At 30.7% G+C, this 11,550-nt stretch overlaps 1 non-coding gene across 1 annotated transcript; it reads right to left on the bottom strand.

Moving 5' to 3' along the window:
* Window positions 1-10,445: 10,445 nt before the first annotated feature.
* TRNAV-CAC lies at window positions 10,446-10,519 on the bottom strand. The gene has a single exon. It is a non-coding gene; the product is annotated as a tRNA-Val (tRNA).
* Window positions 10,520-11,550: the final 1,031 nt, after the last annotated feature.

Here is an 11,550-nt window from a genome sequence, read left to right as displayed (position 1 = left end):
ATATCTTCATCATTAATTTATTTATTTTTCTTATTTCCTTATGAGATGTTACTTGTAATGAACATGCAATCGACCTTGTGGTCAAGTGGCACCCGGTGTCCCAATTAACACTCCCACATGGATGATGGGAGTGGATTCAAGCCTTAGTGGAGGCATCTGTTGACTCGTTGTGCTTTAGTAGGTTGAGAAAGTAGCTATGAACAGATACTACATTGTAACAGAGTCAGTAGTACTAAAAAAAAAAAAAAAAACACAGGCAATCGACTTGTCACATATAGTGATATAGATGACATTTAATCATGGGCCAAGGTTAGTCTACAATATAGTTAGATAATAAATGCTTGCAACTAAATTAGAACATTTAGATTCGCTTGGAGTTATTTGGCTAGGACCGTCTAACGAATTTTAATCCTTAAAATATAACGGGTGGAATTTTGGATGGTTGTTTGTTACTTATATTATGATAGAAATCATAATTATTATTATAGAAATTAAATTTTAATACCAATTTAAAATAAATAAATTGTTGTTTATAATTTATAATAGATATTATAATATTAATATGTGAAATTGTAATACTATTTAGAGTAAATAATTGTTGTTAATGATAAATATTGTAATACTTAGAACTAGACCCGTCTTACAAACAAAGATTCATGAGATGGTCTCACACAAGTTTTTCCCTATATAATTATAAATTTTCTCTTTGTTCTTTTCTCTTGTTTTTCATATAGTGTTTAGAAAAAAAAAATATAGTAATTAAAAAAAAAGTGCTTGTAAACTTGCAATATAATATACTCCGTATCCTTTAATAACTTCTTGATAAAACACAATACTGCACTATATAACCCTACCAATGACGACTTTCAAGTCAGTCAAAATACATGAGAAGTCTATGTACATACTTCATTCAATTTTTGTTCATTTTAATCTCTTTCAAAAATTAATTCTCAAGAGCCAATATGTGATTATATACCATGTAAAAGGTGTATAATGTCATCACCAGCCATAAAATTTATTAGAATCATAAAAAAAAATTAAAATGTTGTAAATTATATTTCTATGAAAATATTGTGTTCTTATTAAAGTGTATCACGTGTGTTGGTTTCGTGATCCGGAAATAGCCACTCGGCGGGTTAACACAATCAATTTGAGTAAATAAAATAGAAATAATAGAAAGAAAAAAGAAAGAGAGACACAGTATTTTACGTGGAAATCGAAAGGTAAAAATCACGAGACTTTTTGGGCGGTGCCAAACCGAAATTTACTATTTTGTAGATAATTTTTGTACATGTATAGTTGTGTTCTCCGAAGGGATGTTGATTGGCTCTCTTCTTTGTTCTAAGGCCTTTTTATATTAAGGGAATGGGTGATAAATGAGTAATAATGGGGATTTATATATGGGTAATAATTGGACAATAAATGGGTAATAATGAGAATTTATGAGTAATTAATTGGAGGTTGTGGAAGGATAATTAGCTGCCAAGACTGATTGATCGCGTCTCGAGTACTGAGTGTCGAGTCTGAGTGTCATGCCCGAACACTTGCTAGGTGGTACCAACCGCGTACTCATGTTGGGTATCCATCAACGTGCTTTACAAAGTTATACATTCTCTCATGTGTAACAAAAATAAAGTATAACTTTACAAAAATATACAGTATTATAACCAATGAAATTGTAATATTTTTCAAGAATTATATTATATATTTTTTCATGAAAATATGATATCATGATGATTACAAAATGTAATAAATCATGCATCTTAATGAACATGACATGCACAATATATATTTTGTAAGAATATATGGTTTACTATATATTTCATATTTTTTTTTGTGACGAAAGAAACTCACAACCACTACTTGAGGGTATACATTGGGTAAACCGTCTTATGATTCTAATAATCAAATGACTACAAGGAAGTAAACCAACCTAGGTTATCCATAGTTGATCGGCTCAAATCAAAAAGATCAATAACTCACTCCCGTTGGGAATCGAACTTGTAACTTTGTGATTACCAAGTCAACAGCCTAATTAACTTAACTAGAGTTACTCCCAATAATGTTGGTGGTGAATAAGTCGATCAACAAAAAAAGTGTGCGCGCGTGCGTGTGTATATATATATACACACACACATACACACATACATACACTCTAACAAAAAATAGAATTTAATTTTGAAAAATTAATTCCAACCATGTTTGGTACGAAACTAAAGACAATTTATTTATTTAAAAATTAAATAAATACGAAAATAGGGTTTAACTTTTAGAAAATTAACCCAACAAGAAAGCAAGGAAAGATCCAAGTCGTGTGTAAAACACGTACACTTTTCTTAAAATCGATTCGCTACATCCCGAGGGTGCTAGGAGCGTTATAGCATTAGTCTCTCAGGATAAAATAGATCACGACTTTAAGTTTGAACACTCAAACAAACAGTCCGACGAACTAGAACAACGGCGAGCACTTCATTCCTTTTAATGAAAGTGTTGGCCAAATTTTCGTAAGAAAATGATTTTGAGAGAGCAAGAGAGAAAACCAAAGTGTTTTTCGGGTTAAAAAAAAAAACAACAGAAAACCATCCGCCCAACACCAAGCTATTTATAGGGAAAGATGGAATAAATAGCATTAAAATCTTAAATTAAATTATGAAATTGTAACCTTTGTAACCGACAACTTAATTTGGAGTTTAACACAACTGGTATGACCGTTAATTCTTAAAATATAAATTGAAATTAATTCTTGCAGGTCAGAATTAACACTGTCCTAAACAATACTCTACGAGTACTTCGAGCAATAGTACCCACGAAGAGTTGTCAGAAGATTACGTACGAGTAGTCAATTGTTCGGTCAAATCGAATAGTCAAGTCCGAATGGTAACTACTCGACTGAATAGTAAACAAATTTTACTCCCCAGATAGTGGCTATGAGTTGGAAAAAATATACAAAAATTTGGCATAACTTGCAAGGCCAAGCCTTTACATACTCATTTTGAGATTAGATCACACGAAAGGGAGCCTCTATGTTATACATTTAAATCTTTCTTCAAAAGACTCTTGTATATATAGTGGTACGGACCCACTTCCCAAATCAATGTGGGACAAGTACTTATTCAAAACATTTCCACCTTCATTTTCCTACTCAAATGAGTATACTTTGAGAATCAATTTTTCATTCACCGTTATCCGTTTTGAACGTATAATATATCAATTTTTTCGCCTCACTACGAAGAGTGTGAATCCACTTTGACCCGACCCAAATCGAAAGTAGACTCAGCATATATTTGTACCACAGAATAGTCATTTTCTATGCCATTTTATATGCTAAATATTTCAACAAATAATTCGATCATATTTTTGTTTTTAATTTATACTTGTTGTATTTTAGTTAAAAGTTGATAGTATATATGTACATTTAGGACACATCCATGATCCATCACATTTCAGGGAATCAAACTGCTAAACAAAAAATACGCTTATCATAATAGTTTTCTCGTTTTAAACTGGAAAACGACATATAACATACATCTTCGATTGATCACGAAGTAATAGTATTATTGTGTATGATTTCTGCAATTATTCATGTGCTGGGTTCCGACACGGGAATAAGGTTTTGACAAGACAAAATATGATTATCTGATCTGTTTTCTTGACAGCAATATATCTTTGGAGATATGTTGCATAATTATTGTCTACAAAAAATGCATTTATTTTTCATAGTTGTAGAGAAACCACCTGTTCCTCCTAGGATTTAAGAGTCGATCTTGTAACCTTATTAGCTTATTGTTACCAAGTCAATTATTTGATCAATTTAACTTGAGTAAATAATAACATGCTGCTTGTTATCATGCATATATGTAATTGATGATATGAAGAATGTGTGCACTATTTCTTAATTAGCAACAAGTTCTTGTGTATACCATGGACCAGGGTCTACCTAGCTTGTCCATGACCTTAAATTATGCATTTTTAGTATTGGAATTGTAAATTTCTAAAATATAAATTGTATTTTTAAGTTTTTAAAATTTGTGAATATAACACAGGGTCACAACAAATTGTAAATTTTTAAAAGGTAAATTGTGAACATTTAGTATGTAAATTGTGTGTCTTTGGACAATAGACCAGATCCACAAAATAATTTGCCGTAATTGATGATATGAAGTATGAGTGCATTATTTTTTAATTTGCAACAAGTTGGGTTCAATAATTTGTTCCAAGAAATACCACCGCCGTCTGTAGTGTCAATTCTAACTCTGACATGCTTGAGATCATGTGATAGAGTAACACATGAAAACTTCTTTAATGGAAAAATGTTAAATTTTTGTCTATCAATTCTTCCCATGATTTAATCGTTTTAACTTTTAATAATTGTCAATTAAAATAAAATCTTTTTTAATTGTTTTAGGACAAACGCACATGACTTAGATCAAGGAAATTGTCCTTGAATAGGCACAAAGCATCGTCTTATCTAGTTGTTACGATCCTAAGAGTATCTATACCAGAATTTTTTTCTCAGTTATTGGAACAGTACTTATACATGTAGATGAGAAAAGAGAAGAGAGAAGAAATTGGTTCATCTGCAAAGTATGAATATTGGAACTGCAAAGGAGTAGCATAAATACCAAAGCCAAGCCCAACTCTCCTGCGTGGAGGCCACTGCATGCGCCCACTGAGCGCGTCAGGCGCGCTTGACATAAGACTTTTTAATTTTTTCTTTTAATAAATCAAATTTTTTTCCTCCCCTCTCATTTTCTCTTTCCTAATCACACTTACAAAAACTTCTCAAAAACCGTAAAAAAAAACTCCATTGATAAGGATGCTCTAAGTAGTACCATAATTGATAAAAAAAAAAAAAAAAAACCTTTTAAGCAAGACTTATGATTCCTAATCGTATTCGAGTCACATCAATCTTGAAATTCATATTTTGAGCGTGTGAGAGTCCCAATAAATAAGAGGAATAGAATATCAATATATTTTTCTATGGTTCATATAATCCATACTAGTATTTTTATCCGCGACGCGTAAAAATTGATGCCCCATATTAGTACTCTATATTAAAGTTTTATTTATTTAGATTTTAGATATTTATATTATTGTATAATAATAATAATATAAATCATTTTTTATAAATTTTATATTTATATTTTAAGAAATAACTTATATAGTACTCCAATATATAATATAATGTGTATATATTATTACCATTGAAAAAATAAGAAAATATATGGTAGATGCATATACATGGCAACAATAGTTGGAAAGATAATGAAAATTATAATGGTAGAGGTATTTTTTACCAAAATATTACTTGTATAGTACAACTCTTATAGCATAATGTATTTTTTTTTTTTAAAAGTAACAAAAAAAATGGACATAAATGAAGAATATAGCTTTAATGCCCACTTATTAGTTTTTAATTAAATACAATGACCTATTTATACTAAATTATTACTAATACCTATACTAATTAAATTACCAAAATTGTCCAAACTATACAAGGTAATGACTTATTAATTTTCTCATAATCAATTCTCATCTAATTAGTAATTATGCATTGTAACAGATTCTTTCATTTCGGACTCTTCACTAATTAAATCATCAATTATATCCTTGTATCACTCTCACCACTTTCTTGGCAAAATATGTGTGATTTTTTTCCTATAAGAGGTGCATGGTTTAATAGATGAAATATAATTCCCATATTTGAAGGTCACGAATTTAATTCTTATTAACATTAAAATTATATATTTCCCTTTCCGTCTTTAAAATCACATATGAACAGTAGGGACACAGAAGCAAGCTAGGAAAAATTACAAAAATGTATAGTGTTAACAATATATATTTGACTATATATACATGTTTCTACATCTTCACACACCATGTAAATATAGTCTTTTTTTAGTACATGTAAATATAGTCTATAATATAACCACATTGCAGAACATATAAAATTTAATTTATAAGTGAAAATTATAATTTATGCCTCTTCATAATATGTCAATTATCAATATCATTCATGAATTTTATTAGTGGTGTAAATGTTGTCCTTTAATTTTCAAAACAGTACATATATTGCCCCTCCGGTACCAATGGGAGGGGCAACATTTACACTACGGGAGAAGAAATATATATACCGTTTTGAGACTTGAGGGGGCAACATTTATACCACTAATAATTCAGGAGTGACATTGATATTGGCATATTATGGAGGAATATAAATTACAATTTTTTCAATTTATAATTATGTTAAATCAAATATAATATTAAATGTAGGAGTGTACCTAATAAGTCCATGATATACTAACTCACACATTTAATTATGGCCTTGTTTGGTAAATGGCTGTTGGCTGATTTGGTTGGCTGTTTGGGTTAGAAGGTATGATTTGTTATAATATTAGCTGATTGTAGAAAGTTGTTTGATAAATTAGCTGTTAGCTGATAACTGTTTGGTATAATTTCTTTTCTCAAAAAGCTAATTGAAAATGCTGCTTTGAGTAGCCTTTTGAATTTTAGCATTTTGGAGTTGCAAAAAGCTTATTAACCAAACAACTAATAGTGATCAAATAAGCCAAAATTGGCTGATAGGCTGATTATTTACCAAACACGGCCTATATCTAGCTAGCTAATTATATTTTAACAATCTTCACTGGCCACATATGTATGATATTTGCAAAGTATTAAACTTTATGAGTTCAAAAATTTGACATTACAAACATATATAGGGCATATTTAGACAATCTTACATTAGTCATATTAATATTGGATCAAAATGGTTTTCATTATATTCATCGTAACTAAACTCATCAATGATTACAAATATCAATATATACAACTAAATGACATAGATTACTCATGGCACGTATAGAATAAAAACAATATAAAGGTAATCTATACTATACATGTCAACTTTTAATAAGTCTAATTTTATTGTACACATTAAAGCATAACATAACACAAATTGCATTTCTCGTAAGAAAAAGTAACCAAATAAAGGAGTATGTATACACATAATTTCACATAGATTATAAGAAGCAGAATATTTATAAATTGAAACTCCACTAAACCAAAAATTTCTCATACTTCAAAACACTATTGTGTGAGTAGTATATATGCTCAGGAAAGACTTTGGGTGGGAAGCCCTTTGTTAAAGGATCTACTATATCATGGAGTTTATACCCAGGCCAAATACTTTAGGGAAATATGTGTACTTGATCGTCTATTTTTTTTTTGGTACATCAACAGGGTCTTTCACCGTCCGTTTCACAGTCCGGGTCCACTTGTGTTCGCTTCGAGAGGCACAGGAGCTGGCCCAGGGGGAATCGTCACTTATGGAAGTTGGCCTAGGAGCTACTAGTTATTATATATATATATATATATAGTTAAATAGTTAAATGTTGAAAGTACATGTATTATTTTACATTCATTACATTTGATTGGGCTTTAGAGTCTTAGACTATAGATCCAAGGGGTATGGGAGGGGCCCACATTAGACAAGGGTTGAGGAAGAGCAATCATTATTGTGTGCCCAAGCTATGTGAATCATATTTTGTATACTATAAAATATGTACTTTTAGTATATTAAAAATGTATTTTGTATTTAGAGAAAGTGCATTATTTGAATACTGAAAGTACATTATTTTGTATAGAAGCTTGGTATAATGGTATTTGCTTCAATTCTCTATGTCATTATATTCTTCCTTTATGTAACAAGCTAAGTCCATTGGGATTATACTATTGTATGGGTATTCAATAATATCACTTTAGAGCTTTGCTGAGGTTGAAAGAGCACTTGTAACTAATAAGCATATATTTATATGTGTTTAATTTGTTGCTTATTTTACCACAGATATCAAATTTCGTGGTGCGTTAGGCTTGATTAAAAATAACAAAAAGAAATAAAAACACATCAACATTGTAGTGCGTTAGCAGAGAATATGTATATTCTTGATTATAATATTGTCAAGACAAAATAAGATTGTCTGATCTGTTTCTTGACAGCAATTCTTGATAATATTTTTAAATTGAGATGATGAGTTAGTTCTCCAGGTCCAGGAGCATGGGCTATCGTGAACATGTTATTTACGACTCCATTCTGAAACGAATCAAAGTGTCGTGGGCTAATTTGTCTTCCCATTTTCACGTCATGGCCCATGTGTCCGCCGTATCAATGAAATGACTCTCTGAAATAAATCAAAGTATCTGTTAGTATGGCCAATCTTAGCTAGAAATGCAATTTATATCATGGAACGGGTACACATGACATTATGGATCATGGATCGAAAAAATAAAGTACAGATCGAATTTATAATCGTAATACAAAATTTCATAACATAAAAAATCACAACACAAAGCATATACACATGTTAATGTGTTATATATTTACTTATTTTTTAAATATGATTTAGGTACATAATTTGTGTTCATAGGTACAGAATTTAACATTACAAGACAGAAATTCATAACATAAGACACAATTACTAATTTGTTTCAAATACAAAATTCATATTCTTAAGATACATAATTTCATAACACAAAACACAAAAACTCACAGCATAAGACACACATACACATGCACGATGGTCCACAGTACTTTGTGAACCCTAATCCATTGTATAAAGATTGAGATAGAAATTAATGGATTGGTTTGATAAAATTGAAACATTTTGAGGGTAAGGTAAAAAAAAAAAATTTTAACATCAATAAAAATTCAGTCAGATAAACTAGAAACATATAAGTTTGAGGTCCGTATGGACTAGTCCAAAATTTAGTGGGCTAACCCAATAATCCAAGCCACTTAATTTTTTATTTATTTATTATTTTTTCTTCACATGTAGTGTGGAACAAAATATACGATGAATTTATATGTAAGTTCATTTTTTTCATGACCTTCATATTTTCTTTGGTAATTAAAGTGGTTAATGAAGGGGGGTTGTATGAGTAGAAAGGGAGGAAAAAAAAAAAAACCAATTATTTCAAACTGTTGGATGGTGATGTCGTGATGGTATCGCAAGTTCAATCTTGATATTTATGTGCTGTCTAATTCTCTTAGTTCATCGATTAAGTTCATGAATCATGAGAGAAAGATCTAGACAAAAATTCAAGTTACACTTTTAATAAATGATATTGAAAAAGTAATTGATATTATTTTTATATATAATTTAATTGAGACCGTCGCATTGAATTTTTCTAGAGCTTATCGTATAAATTTTTGTAGTGCGATTTATTTCTCTTATATAGTTTGTGAGTTATTGTACACGAGCAAAATTTATTCAGTACACACCCTTAATTAGTGACTATGAGTTTTGCTCGTTGTCTAAAAAAAAAAAAAAACCTTAGAAGCTAAGGCATATACACTTTTGATGATGATTTGGACAACTTGGGTGGCGATACATGGTGGTATCATTAATATGTTCTAGCATTGTTTGACAAGGAACATTTGTATGGTTTACATTAGGGTATATTTTTTGTGAAAGTGTCTATGAATCCAAGCTTAGGGATATATTCATTAGACTTCGCGGTCATATATGAAAGATGAGAATGTACAAATAACAAATACGGAGTATAATTTAGCCACGATTTTTGTTGGAAAAATATTGAAAGAGATGTTGGTTAACGTAGGATGGTAAGATAGAAATTAAATGAGATTTATACATTGCATGCATGCATGTTAAAATTGTTGTCGAATTTTTTTTCCACTCCTCTCTAGTCATTATACCATGGACCATGGTCTACAATGCATTATGGGCCATAGGTCATAGTTGATACTGCAGTTGTGTTGAAATGATACTGCAGTTGTGTTGAAAGAAAAGTGCAGTTACTCGGAATAGAGGCCGTGTCATCCATCTGGAACGCAGTTGTGTTGAACGGATAATGCAGTTGTGTTAAAAAGATACTGCAGTTATGTTGAACGGATCAACGACCTCTGTTCCGTGCAACTGCAGTTTCCTTTCAACACAACTGCAGTATCCGTTCAACACAACTGCAGTATTAGCTATGATCATGGTCCACCATGCATTGTGGACTATGATCCACGGTATAATTTGCGACTCCTCTAGTTACTTTGGAGGAAAACTTAGATCAAAGGGATTTTGAAGTGTAGCAAACCTTCACAACTTGCTAAATAGAAAATGTAACAATTTTATAGTATACATTGAAAAGCTATGATTGATCCAAAGAGAAAGGTCCTAGACAAGTAAAAAATATACGATGGTGATCATGGTCCACCATGCATTGTGGACTATGGTCCACTGTATAATTTGCGACTCCTCTAGTTACTTTGGAGGAAAACTTAGATCAAAGGGATTTTGAAATGTAGCAAACCTTCACAGCTTGCTAAATAGAAAATGTAACAATTTTATAGTATACATTGAAAAGCTATGATTGATCCAAAGAGAAAGGTCCTAGACAAGTAAAAAATATATGATGGTGATGCATGAAAATAGTAATACCTGAGCCCGGGTTTGAACCGGGGACCTCTAGTGTGTGAGACTAGAGTGATAACCAACTACACCACCCAAACAAGACTTCCACATATTTTTAAGTGTAAACTAGGAGAGAAGAGTGGAAGAAAAAAAAAAACGAAAAAGCAAAAAAAACAAAAAACAAAAACAAAAACAAAACAATTAAATGAGAGTGGTTGACAACCACCCTCAACGCGCCCACTGGGCGCTGCTGGCCTGTTAGTTTTTTTTTTTTTTTTGGTTGAGCCGACAATAAGAAACAAAAACCAATCTCTCCTGCAACACTCTTTTTTCTTCTCTCTCAACTTCATCTCTCTTCCACATAAGCTTAAGCCTCCTCAAAAATCACATAAAATACACTTATGGAGATGTTCTAAAACAACCTCAACAATTGAAGTTTTTTCTCCAATTTTTTGTGGGTCCTAACATTCACCTCAACACCTACTATCTCACTCAATCTTAAAAACTCTGATTTTTTTACCCACCATTTAAGTTTTTTTTTTTAATTTCTTCATTTATTATAATTTTAAATTTGTAATTGTAATTAAAATTAATTCTTTAAAATAAATATACCAACATTTAATTTTATTCATAATTATAAATTAAAATTAAAATACTATTTTCTTAAAATTAAAACCTACTACAAAGTTGCATTGTTAAAAAGAATTGTTGAAAATTTATTATAATTCATTACAAAGACGTGTACAATTGAATAGAAGAAAACCATTACATCTTCAAAATATATATATATATATATATATATATAAAATTCAGTTCTCGTGTGGGTGGGTCTTTCCCGTGCGGTTGTGTGATTAAATTTGAGCCAACAATCCAACGCAGTGGCAATTTGGTAATTTTTGCATCTAGATCAAATTTAATATAATGTGTGTGGTTTTTGTGTTTAAGGTGTGTGATTTTTGTACTTAAGGTGCGTGAATTTTGTGTTTAAAGTGCATCGGTTGTGAGGTGAGTAGTTCTTGAAACTTAAAGTGCGTGGCTTTTGTACTTAAGGTGTGTGATTTTTGTATTTAAGGTGCGTGATTGTTTTGCTTAAGGTGCTTTGTTTTTTTTTTTTTTTTTTTTTTGCTTA

Source organism: Ipomoea triloba, chromosome 15 (genome assembly GCF_003576645.1).
Source record: "Ipomoea triloba cultivar NCNSP0323 chromosome 15, ASM357664v1".
NCBI classification, from domain to species: domain Eukaryota; kingdom Viridiplantae; phylum Streptophyta; class Magnoliopsida; order Solanales; family Convolvulaceae; genus Ipomoea; species Ipomoea triloba.
Note: the sequence above shows the minus strand (reverse complement) of the source record. Positions and strands in the feature narration are given on the sequence as shown.